The following is a 13,393-nucleotide window of genomic DNA, read 5'->3' on the forward strand; positions in this document are numbered from 1 at the left end:
GACACACGACAAAGGTCGTGAACCAGACAATGCCTCTTATAGCCCACTCTGCCCCCGCGGAACGCAAGAAAGACAATTTCCCATGAATTGTCTCCGGTTGCTTCAGCATGTGCAGTGGTTGCACCATGCAGAGCACGACATTTGGTTCCTAATATTTCCGGCCAGGTCTAGCCATGCACGTTTAAATAGCATATGTTCTTATTAAGTGAGATGTACTTGTGGTGTGCATCATTCAGGAAGAGGTTTAATCCACACCTACACAGCTGCATGACAAGAATAGATGAGGACTAGACAGACAGTCGACTGGCACGATAAATAGTCCTATAAATCTACTGAGCTGTCTACTGTGTGTGTGTGTGTGTGTGTGTGTGTGTGTGTGTGTGTGTGTGTGTGTGTGTGTGTGTGTGTGTGTGTGTGTGCGTCACCCCCAGGGATGTAAGTTAGCAGCCAAAACAAAGGTGGTAACTTACTATCTGTCTGCATTCCTAAACCAGATTAAATAACAAGACAACACAATACATATACCAATGCAAACACATTCCATGCAACAGAGAATAACTGGTGTGGTATACATGGCATCTTAATTCATTTTGTTTTCCCTCTGCTGCATCTTTTTTGTAACCTTGAATGAGAATACAGTATGATTACTGTTTTTGTGGGAGCAGTAAGATTTTAAGAGTCTCGTTCTCCCAAATATCATAATGTAATAGATGGTGATATTATATTCCTGCAGAGGTTCATAATGTTTTTGCTGAAAACCAAAGACTCAGTAGTTTGCTGCTGAGATTTAAGGCTTTTAAAACTCTTAAAAAGTTTTATTTAAGTGAAAAACTTTTAATATTACTGCAGCATGTAGTCTTTACATTTGTTCATTTCTAAACCCCTTCCTGTTTAAATATCTGCTCTATCCATCTTACCTCTCTCTGTTATGAAGCAAGACTTCAGTGTGTTTAATATGGCTAGAAATAACTTTTGTTTTAATTAGTTGTCATATTTAAGTGTACATTATAATCAGAACTACAGAAACCGATGAGAGAGTTTGATGCTGCTACAGTTAGCCATTAGGATCAAATTCTTTTCTTTTTTTACCTGTTATCCACCAGCAGGTCGCATCTTCAAATGTATTTTTTAAATGTCACATAAATGTCTAGGCAGCAGCACCTTCTCCTTGGGCAAAACACTGAACCCCAAATTGCACCCTGCATTGTAGCTCACCACCATTGATGTGTGCATGAAACCTTGTAAAGTGCACTATATAAACGTAGCCTTTCTTACATATGTCTGGTCTCTTCTTTCTGCATTTCTTTTTCACTGGAACCTACATTTAGTCCACTGGAGACTAAATCATGGAGTAACAATTGGAGTACTGAGATCACAAATGGCCTAGCTATTTGCCTACTAAGCGTATAGAGTTGTTGTATCGATCTTCCGTCTAACTTTTGCCTAAAAGCCAAAAAGACTATTCCCCAAAATGTTGAACTTTTGCTTTGAGTATTACTTAAGGGTAATTAGCATTGGAGCTCTCCATCAGGTCAATGGGTACAACGACTTCACTGTATAATAAGTCAACAAAATCAAAGAAGACTTAACATAGTCTGGATTTATTCCACAACCAGTGACACCCAGTAAACTATCACATCTATCAATATTAAAAAGTTGATTCCATATTCAAATGTTTTAAACATGGCCACACAGCAACATTCTTCTTCAGAGTTTGAACTTTACATTGCATTTCATTAGATTTTGGACAGACTTGTTTGTGTTTATGTTCCATGCTGGACTGCCTGAGGAATTTAATATACATATCATATGGACTGGTATTTCCCTACAGCTGTTCTTCAGCTCTGCGGGCAGCACAGCCTGGCAGTCTCAAGGATGCAATTTGGATAGATAATAGTGTGAGGACAATGCTGCCATTCAACCAGCCAGCAGCCAGCGGGACAGACAGACATCGAGCAGGTCAAACAGTCAGACGGCCAGTATGTCAGCATTGACCAAGTCATGTACTCTGTGAACCCGAGTCTCCAGAAGAAAACATATTGGACGATTGAATCCAGCATATATAAAGTATGTCTCTTCAGTTTATTAAAATAATAAGGGATATAGCATAATCGTGGTAGTTCCAAACTCAAGCTCTGTGCACACTGGAGCTAAAAATAAGCATACCCCGGTGCCATGGCATTGCTTTATCACCGCTCATTTGAGAAATTTTATTGATGCAACAATGTGGAACACAGAAATGCTTTCATTGACAAAAAAATTATTGGAATTAGGTAAATAAACAACAATAAATATTAGTTAGGTTCAGAATGTCCCTTAAATCTTAACAGTTTAATACACTGTATATTTTGATCTTATTGCCAAAATGATCTTACTTTATCAAACAGCTCATGAACTTTTCAAGGGCAGCTAGTGCTGGAATAACAAATTATAAATCGTTGGCATTGGATGAAATTCCCGGTTCGCACAATCATCTAATACTGACGTTTTCTTGTGGAGACTGGGCTGCTTCTCAGTGGATCCTGTCTATCTCCATCACTTCAAAACCTAATAAAAACTTTTTATAGGATTGGATCACCATGCTATGTCTATAAGAATTTAAGAAGGACAACTGATGTTTCTGTTCAAAGTCCATGTAAAGTAAGAATAAATGTATATTCTGAGTTTGTCAGACCAAATCAGATAAAAATGAGCAGAAGTCTCAGCTCCAGGACTGTGGGGGCATGTGGCTGGAGGTGCTGAAGCCATGCCCACTCGTGGGAGCAGTCAAGCAGTAATTTTGAAGCGACTGAAACGTGTCAGATGAGTTCAGAAAATGACATGACTAATTTTGAAACACTGAGATGAATTCATCTCGATCTTTCTGCTAAGACTACAGGGATATGCTCAAGGTGGCCTCAGTGTGTCATCAAGCCACCTTTTAGGACCGCCCACAAAATCCTGGACTGAAAACTGGGTAAAAAACAGTTTTAACCACTCACTCCACATTTCAGTAATATATCATTCAAAGTCTTTTCACATGTTTTCAGCAACATATTTAATGTATTTTGAAAGAATTGCCTTTATTGTCACTATGCACATGCGTTGCTACAGTATAGAAGATCAGGCTTCACAGTTCTGTTTTTTTTTAATCCTGAATCAGAGAGAGAGGGGGCCTTCCCATGTGGTTTGTGTTACTGCCAGCCAGAACAAAGGTAATGGGTGGAACATAGATTAAGATGAATAATGAGAAGTGAGTGAGATCAGGTGAGATGGGGTGGGTCTACACAGTGAAAGTGCAGCTTTCTTCTACATGAACAGTTGTTGTTGTTGAGAGTTGTCAAGTAGCCTGATACCTCTGCACCTTTTCAAATTGGCACACCAATCATCTTAATTGCACAGACTATTGTTGTCTTGTGACTCCTCTATTTACAGTTATTAGTATTCGGATGATGGATTTCCTGTATGGCAAAGTTTGTTTTCTTTTTAGATTTCTTAATTTTTCCCAAACAAAGTGAGACCCATCACTTCCAGTGCACCACACACACCAGGTATTTCAAACATTAAAGTAGCACTCCATCCAGAATCTATTTTAAGTATCAAACATTAACTCCTGTTGGCTTGAGAGGTGGCTGTAAACAGTTTGTAGTGTCCTTGACGGTGCACCTTGAATATGAATTTATTCTGCTCAAATTCTGACAGGGTTTCACTTTCAAAAAGGTTTCGAACCATAGAGACATCTCGCAGCATAATCCATTTCTCCAGTCTTTAGTTGAATGCTAAACATGTTAAACAACACACTTGTAGAAACAAGGCAGACATTTGTTTTTGTGAAATGATCCCCACCGGTCTTTGTTATTTCCATTCATCACCTTACATGCTCAATTTGCTCAAGGCCAAACTCTGTGTTGGACTGAGCTGGATGCATGTAAAAACTCAGAGGCTGTACAAAATTTGAAATGGGGTGAGTGTCAGACACTCAGCATGCAAAAACCTTGACTCCATATAACACCCACACTTAGCTAGTTATCAACCCCGTCAGCCTGTCATGCAGGCAGACTGTAGATAGACACGCACCCACCTACTCAGCCCACTCATCCAGTCAGGAGTGCATCAAGACTGAAGCCATTGCCCTGAGCTGAGATGAGATGGAGGCTGGAATGCATGTAGAGGCGCGAGAGTCAGGCCAGACTGCTCTCGCTCTGCAACAGAATCCTTTATTCTGAGGCAGACATGAGAGAAAGGCACAGTAGTTTTTAAACTTATGGAACGAGGGGATGAGAAGACAACCAGCCAGAAAATGAGTGAAGTTGCAAACGTCAAAAACAGCAAGGACTTCTCCGAAAAAGAGTTCGGCTCAAGTTGTACTTCATTCAATTAAAATTCAAGAAACGGAAATTGAAAATGAGCCCAAATTTACATATTTCTCCTTTCATTTCCAGTCTATATAAAAAGATTACTAAAAGAGAGTTTTCCATTGTGTTGTAATTAGCAGCTTTAAATTTGACAAGAAAATTGAAACTGAACTGCCAACAGAGACCTGACACTTCAAGTCTCTCTGAGTCAGATGCTCGCTCTCTCTCTCTCGCCGACTTACAGCCTTTACTTCTCTCTCTTTCATGTGTGCCAGCGTGCAGGCATATCTTAACTTTGAGGACGCTATCACAGGAACCCTTGTGGCCCCAGGCGGGATCTGACGGAGAAGCTGAAACGTAGACAGAACAGACTCGTCTCGACAGCGCGTTGAACGAGCAGGAGTGATAGAGGGAGATGAAGCGAGGCAAGAAGTGATTCTGCCATGAAAAAGATGAAAATGGGGAGAATGAGAGCTGAGATGTAGACGCCCAAGCTGAAAAGAGTTCTTATCTCAGCATGATGGTGAACGGCGTCTGACTGGTTCATTTGGAGACTGAAGAAGCCATTATATTGCATTTCATTTTCACGTTACATGTGTTAAAATCCTCAGATTCATTTAGATACCTTGGTTTCGACATCAGAAGCAAATGAAATTGTGGTCCAGATAATGACTATGTCTTGGCAGGCAGTGTTCCTCATGCTAATCTTTCTCAAAATAGAACCATATTCTCTGAAACCCTTATAAACAGGATGTCTGTTCTTGGATCTATTTATGCTGAAAGTGCAATGCGTCTTCCCTTCCTGTTGTGTGCCTTCAAGCTGCCTTGCCCTGTGCCATGCAGCAGAGCAAGCCACAAAATAAAATGACTAGAATGGCATTAGATGACACTCCTCTGGGCTCTCTTTTGTTATCTCTGCAGAGGAGGTTCTGTTTTCACTGAGGTTTGTTTGTCAGCAGGATTAAAGAAAAACTACTGGCCTGATTTACATGAAACACTACATGAAGAGTGTTGGGAGCCAAAGGACAACCCATTCAGCTTTGGAGTGAATTTAAATCATGAGACAGATACACGTACATAATTATTTTTTCATTTTCGTTAACTTATAGATAATTGGTTAATATAGACATTTGCTGTTGCACAGATTTTCATATCATAGAAGACTGGACGGTTGGCCTCAACTGAGGTCTGTGCTCTCCAAGTGCCCTCTTAAGTTTTAGTGTCACTGCATTAATGGTGCATTAAGTCAAAATGCTAAATGGCCTTTGTACTGTCAGAGGAGACATGTGGTAGTTTGATAGTTAAAGCTTTATTGCACTTGTTAAATTAAATGGTCTTATATTTATAGAGCACCTTTCTGATCTACTGACCACTCAAAGCCCTTTTACAACACTCTCCATATTCATCCAATCATGCAGCCATCCAAAGTACTAACCTCAGGGCCATCAGGGGCGATACAGCGACATGACAGCTATCGGAAAACCGGCTCTACCATCTGAGCGACAGTCGCCCAGTGTGTAGCTGCACTCCTATATTCTGCTAGATCCGTCTCTATGTAGCACAGGACAGTCATCACAAGAGACGTGGCATCGTGGCTTCATAGTGTGTGACGCGGCAGGAAAGAGAGTCTGAGACAGGATGAGGGGTTGGTTTAGCGATGAAAGTTGCCATCATATACGTCACCTGCACCACCAGTTCAGCCAATAGCAAAATTCAATTGCAGTAACTGAGTTTCAACCAATAGAGGGCAGTCGGCATGCAGATTTATAGCATTTATAGCAGCTCGTCCACTAATCCGAAGATTGGCGGTTCGATCCCCTCCAGTCTGCATGTCGAAGTGTCCTTGGGCAAGATACTGAACCCCGAACTGCTCCTGAAGGCTGTGCCATCGGTGTGTGAATGTGTATGAATGGTTAGCTCCTCAAACTGATGAGCAATAGGCACCTTGCATGAGGTATGAATGTGTGTGAATAGGTGAATGAAATATGTACTGTAAAGCGATTTGAGTGGTCGGAAGACTACCAAGGCGCTACAGTCCCTTTAATATGTAGAATCTGAATATTTCGATCTGGACTGATATGGACCTGAATCAATCAACAACACTACAAAATACCCATATACACTGTTTATTTTTGGCATATAAGAATGGATAACTGAACTGAACAGAATTAGAGCATGGGAAATGTATTTCTTCTTTCACTGTCTTTAACAGAAAACGATTTATGGTAAATGTTTTGTAGAGAACAACACAAGTCTTCATGAATATATTACATATTGTTTTCACATTTCTGTTTGTGTCCAGATTAATCAAACACTGTGTGAATTTGTGAGCTTCAGGTGTTGAGAGGCCTTTTGGACTTTGGACAGAGCCAGGCTGGCTGCTTGTGGTCTTTATGCTAAGGTAAACTCCCTCCTGGTTTGATATGCTGCCTTATATGGACCTTCTTATCTAACTCTTATAATAAAGTGTATTTCCCAAAATGCTGAACTATTCTTTTAAATAAAAACATCCACTCTTTATGTGTATAAGAAGCTGTAGTGCTAAGGAAATGTTTCTCAAGTGCTTTTAACCCACTTGCAACTATTTGTTCCCTTATCAAGAGTCTTTGTCCTGAATGTCAACGATCTTTCCACAACATTAATGTTTTGTTGATTCTGGATATAAATGCTTCCTATCCATTATTGGCAAATATTCTGTGTTTTTCCAGCTAAATTAGGACAGAAATGAGGCGGTGGGAATCCACCTGGTTCATAAAAGTTTCTCATTTCCTCACACACATGCACTTGTGCGACTTTCATTCCATTCTCCATTTGGCATCTGTTGCTTTCTGCTAACTAAGTAGTAGCCCGCCCGCCTCGCCATTCCTGCTCCAGCTGCCTGGAAAACATGACGGCATCTCCAGAGCCTCCCCATGACCAGAGGCTCCCCTCCTGCTGTGTGGCCCACTAATGCTGCCTCTTGCTGGACTCTGTCAGCTCCAGGTGTCCCTGCCCTGATGGAGGCAGAGTTTCTCCAGATGAAGGCATTGTGTTTATCTGTAGGTGTGTGTGCACGTGTTTGTTTTTGTGTGCGTGCAACTATGACATCTGTTAGACTGCCAGAATTCAAGTATTGTGTGTGTCTGAAGGTGTGTTTGTGTGTGGGTGTGTTACTATAACAGATGTTAGGCTGCCAGAATTCGTTGAGACAATGTTTGAGTAATCTTGTATCCAGATGCTCAGTGTATCTCTGTGTGTGCGTGTGTGAATGTGTTCTGCGATATCAGCTAAATAACCGGCAATAAACACACTCATCACACACACCCTCACAAGATTTACAGACCTAAGCTTTATTTAAGGAAGAAAAAAAAACACAATTTGAAAGTAACAATAGAAGTGTGGTGAAAATAAATTAAAAATAGGTCAGAACTAAACAGATTAGATCTTTTTTGAGCAGGTCCTCTAAGTTCCCAACTGCAGTTTATATATAGCATTTCATGTTCATACACACTGTATACAGTAAAGTCTCATTTATCAGTCCAATTTTAAGAATTGGAAAGAAAGAAAAGTCAATTCCAAGTTTAAGAAGCTTTATTCCACTGTGAAGATGTTCTGCATTTGTTCTCCAAGACAATAAAGAACCCAGCCTACCAAACTGTTGAATTAACAAAGCTAACACTGCACACCAGTGAAGACTGGTCTCTGACACAAACAGAGCACATCTCCATAGCTTTCTCCCACTAAAGTCACACACATACAACTACACATGCACCCTTGTGATGTTTTGCTCATTAACTTTATTACACCCCATAATTTTACGAGCTTTCTCGCCGGTTGTTATGATAATAGCTTTAACATCAGCGTGAAACCAGACTCTGTGCAGGTTTTGTCTTGCATACACATCCTGATGCATGCACATGAGAGTGTAAACAAATACTCACACAGATACAGGTTTTATCGTGCCGGTGGGGGAACTACATATCATTATAAAATACACGGACGCAGCAGGTTTGGATTAAATCTCACCACTTTATCTGGGTTCTCTTTGTAAATGCATGTCAATGCTCAGTGCTGCATATCAGCCACAGCAAAGAGTTGATGTAGGATGTCATAAAAGTTTAGAGACAGTAATATAAAGACAGGAGAACATGATGACCAGGTAAGTCTTCCTAATACTGTAGTGCGTGCTCTCGGTGGATTTTGATGTGTGAGCTGAATCTAGAGTTTGACAGCTCGTCTTTTCAGGCAGTAAATGTTCCCCACCGGGTGAGGGATGTTCTGGATATTTTGGTTCAGCTCGGAAAGAGTGATGTAAAGGGTATAATAATACCAGATTCGTGCGAGAATAGCATTGGATTTTTCCCTAACAAAACAAATGTGTTTCATCATTCAGTTATGTAATTATTATTAAATGAATCTGTGCAACCAAACTGTAAATTGGGCATCATTTATTAATTCTCCTAATGCTGAGCACAGTAGCTTCACAGGGATAAGAGAGATTTAATCTTGCCATTGTGTCTCATCTCTCCTGGGTCTGTCAAAGTCAAAGGTTCGTAACGTGAGGGGTTATGGGAAGTGAGGAGTTTGCTTGTCTTTTGGATTCAGCTGCTGTGGAGGTCAGGACTTTCTCTGAGGAAAAGGAAACTGATTGACTGTGGAAGTTTTGTGGACACATTTCCGGAGCAACTAGACCACAACACGACCGACAAAGATGGACAGTATCAGTGATGTTCATTGTTTTGAGTTTTTACAGATGTGTTTCTGCACACATCCTCTGTTTTTTGCTGCTGCAAGATGACAATAATCATCATAATTTAGAATAAACATTATCCGTGTGATGTTGAGATCCTCATAAAATGCTTCTCCAAATGAAGCAAATGCAGCATGCTTCATTGTTGCTCAGATCTATCCACGTTATAGTGGATAGATCTATCTACTATAAAGTGGATAGATCTATAGATAGATCTATCTATCTTTTATAGTGGACAGATCTTTACACTTTATAGTGGATAGATCTTGGATATATTTCATAACCAGACTAAACAGATCTGTATCACTGTCAGAACATAATGTGTTCTGTCGACATCCACTTGTGGGCACCTCAGAAATACACACTTGTATTTCTAAGGTATTCATGCACCTGCATTTGGACATTGCCAGTCGTTGCATGCTTCTGTGTCCAGATGGGATCTGTGAATACATCCAGGTGTTGTTTTGTGGTTGCACACTGGTGTCCAGCTGGGCTTCCTTAGCAGCTGAGTGGGCTAGACATCTTGACAAAAGGTCAAGCACATGGGGATTTGATTTTACACAAGAACATGCTGAGTAAAAAGTCTCAACTTTGGCTAAATTGCAGTAATTACATAAAGTGGCAGTTGGCCTGCTCTTCAAAGGAATGACACAGAAACTTTTATGTAATGATCCACTGTCTGATTGCCCTGACACATTAAAGTTGGGTGCCGGCATAGTTCTTGGTGATGCTGTGTGCAAACAGGGCTTCTGACCAAGTATCTGTGGATCATGTTAATGGGTCATAGTAAATAGAAAGTCTGAGATGATGTCAATATTAATGCAGATGGTGTACTAGACCGTTGTGGTGAAGAGGGAGATGAACCAGAAGCCAAAGTTCTCAATTTACAATCAATCTACATTCTAATCCACACTTATGGCCATGAACTTTGGGTAGTTACAGAAAGAATGAGATCGTCAATATAAGCAGCTGAAATTAGTTTCCTCTGTAGGCTCACCGATGGAGATATGATGAGATGCTTGAACATCTGGAGAAAGCGAACTAGGAGCTAGCTGATGTGAACTGACATCTGATTTGGATGCCACCCTGGCACCTTCCTCCTGAAGTTTTTTGGGGACCTTCAACTGGCAGGAGAACCCATGGTAGACCCAGAACTCACTACATATCCCATCAGACCTGGGATCCCCCATGGTAAGTTGGAAAACATTGGTAGGCTGAAACACCCTGCTTAACCTGCTGCCATCATGACCGCATCCCAAAAACAGTGGAAGACAATGGATGGATGAATGGATGTATTTTTTATGCTGCTGCTCATCCTAGAAATGTTCTTCTGGATTTGTAAGTGAATCCACCTTTTTAACTTGATCACTGTTGAGTGTAGTGGCAATTCCTGCTTGCCTAGCATTGATTTCTATTGGATGCAATTGTATTAAAGCAGGAAACAGATCTGCTTCCAAGATGTCTCTCTCCCTCCTGGAAGGCCACTTGATTTTGTTTGGTTTGATTGTGCTTAGTTTAGCCTTATCACACCACATCTAGTCTTAGGTTAGTGCCATAGAGCCCAACACCCATACTTCATTCTGTTCTCCTTAATAAATCACTTACTTAATTAAATTGAAAGCCTTCTTTGTTATGGCCTGAACACACACAAGAAGTATCTCTATATCGTGGTGCACTAACCAAAACTCTGGCAATCACACTAGTAAACCCGTGTCGCCCTGCAGAATATCCACACCCTGTGCTGTGGTGATGTGTGCCAAATCTAGCACCAAAGCAAACTGGACCGAGCTCTATTACAGCTCCAGATGTTACTTCAACATTACCTCACAGAGAAAGAATAAAAGTGAAGGAGGGAAGGAGGATGTGACAGAGAAGGGGAAACATAGAAACTGTGTTTTTATGATGAGGAATTTATACAACAGATATATAAAACATCTTATACACACATGTTGATTGTCTGATACAGTACTTTCATTTATATTTCATTCAGCATACGCCTATTGCCTTTATCTAGTTTCAAATTCCAAATGCTTCTTCTCTGTTTGCAGTGTGCTTGAATGGTTTTATTGAACTGATTGATGCTCATCTGCTCTAGTCTCTATATTTTTCTTTGTTGGATGCCATTATCTGCTGCCTCAGATCACCCCGAGCTCTCATTAAAGTTTCATCTCATCTAATCAGCTAATCTAAATAAGTTATGTTACACCCAGAGAAAAGTAAAATAAGAGAACGTTGCAGTCGTTTGGATTTATAGCACATTTACTCCCGCGTGGATCTATTATACATTTCTCCAAACTCTTTTACAATGAATGCTGTATGCAATAAAATTAGGAATTTTTATGTTTCGTCATTTATTTTTTAAAAAATGAGTCAGTAGAGCATCCGCCCCATGTACAAAGGCTCAGTCCTTGCCGCAGCGGCCCAGTGTTTGAATCTGACCTGTGGCTCCTGTCACTATTCAGCTGTCTCAGAAAAGACCAAAAAAATCTTTAAATAAATGAGAAAAAAGCTGAGGATTTAAAGGAGCAAGGATTTAAAGACACGATAACTGCATCTGACTGCGTTTTGTAAAATCCACCTGTATCCACCTAAATGTCAGACATCGGACATGGAGGTAAGTTTGTCTGGCTCAAAACATTGGAATTTGGTATTTTGAGTATTTAACTGTTCACATGGTCAATTATGGCAATTTTTTAGTGTACTGTGAATACCTGCATGGTGCACTCTCTTCACTCAAAGGGGTGCTTCTCACCCTCAATGGTCACCATTTTGTCTACGTAGCTGAAGGGAATGACCACCGACATTGTGAAAATGCAGTTGAGGAAGCTGCTGAAGCTGAGCCGGTGGTGGTTAATATTACAATGTACAAAAGCTTTATATTTTTGGCAGGCAAATATTGGCAGTAATGCTCTGCCCAGTTGTAGTTCTTTGAAGAAAAAGTGGTAAAAAGTTGTCATCATCCTTTCTGTTAAGTGCACAATGGCCGTACTCGAATTGAGACAAGCCTACCCTGCTGAAATCAGCACACTACACCAGAAATGCTACGTAAAAGTGTTCTAACAGTAACATTCGAATAGAGACACAGCATAAGATTCTGCAGTCATGCTAGTGTCTCTGAGAACCATAGGCACAGTGGTGCTTTGAGGTAACATGCTGACGTTTGAGCAAGTATAAAGTATAATTACCATTTGTTTAACCCAAAATACAGCTGTGGCTGATGGGAATTATCATTTGCTTTGCAGATATTTTAGTCCTAACCAAAGTGGTGAATCGACTGGCTGACATTGCTGGAGCCACACACTAACTCTCTAGAGATAACGTTGTGGTTTTTTCTGGATAACCCGCAGACCTGCACATTTTCATATTGACTATCGTTTCTGTGGTAGATAGTTCCCGTGATAACAAACTAAATCTAAACCAGTCATTTCACATTCAGATCTCTGCCTCTTTGTACACGACAGGTGTATTACTGTAAAAGTATTGAACAGGTGGTTCAACTTCAACACAGTCAGAAATTTGCAGCTGAGCCATTAGTAGCTGTTAGTGATTAACTGTGTGTGTGTGTGTGCACGCACGTGTGTTATGGGACTGAAAGTCAGTACATTTTCTACCCAGAGGAAAGAGATGACTGCAACTAATTACAGTACTCCACAGGGTGTACCTGGTGATAACTGTAGCAGATACATTTAACAAGCAACGATCCTGTCCAGACTCAGACTTCACGTACAGCAGGAAAGCATTAAAAGCATGTAAACACAGTGCGAAGCAGGCCAACATACTCAAACACTATGTGCACACACGACATGCACCATTTAAGTTCTGTGTTTACAAAGTGCACAGAGGTATGTCCAACATGTAGCCTAATGGCTGACAGTGCATCTCAAAGTAGGTCATTAATGGGAAAGGTTTGTACACTGTTTGTGGGTTTAATTTTCTTAAACAAGTCAATAATCTGACATGAGAGCAGCAAAAATGCATGCACTTAATCTAGATGTTGGTAGTTGCCAATGCTTTTAGGAAGTTTCAGTACAAAGAGTACTTTTCTTGGATAGGATAAACTTTGTAGCAGCCCTAGGACAGGTACATAGTCATTAAATCTGTCCTAATCAATATTTCATACTGACGTTGGTTGAAATGACTATCAATATCAAAACACTGTGTTGCAGCAACAAGTCTGCATATACCTATCACCCACCTCCGCAGTTCCCATCACCTCACAACGGAGGATTTTAGTTAAGTAAGATGGTTTAGTGGAATGCAGAACCGGTTCACACAGTTAGTGTGCCATTTAGCAATTTAGCTGGTGAACATAGTGAAGCATTTAGCAGCC

This window comes from Larimichthys crocea, chromosome VIII (genome assembly GCF_000972845.2).
Source record: "Larimichthys crocea isolate SSNF chromosome VIII, L_crocea_2.0, whole genome shotgun sequence".
NCBI classification, from domain to species: Eukaryota; Metazoa; Chordata; class Actinopteri; family Sciaenidae; genus Larimichthys; species Larimichthys crocea.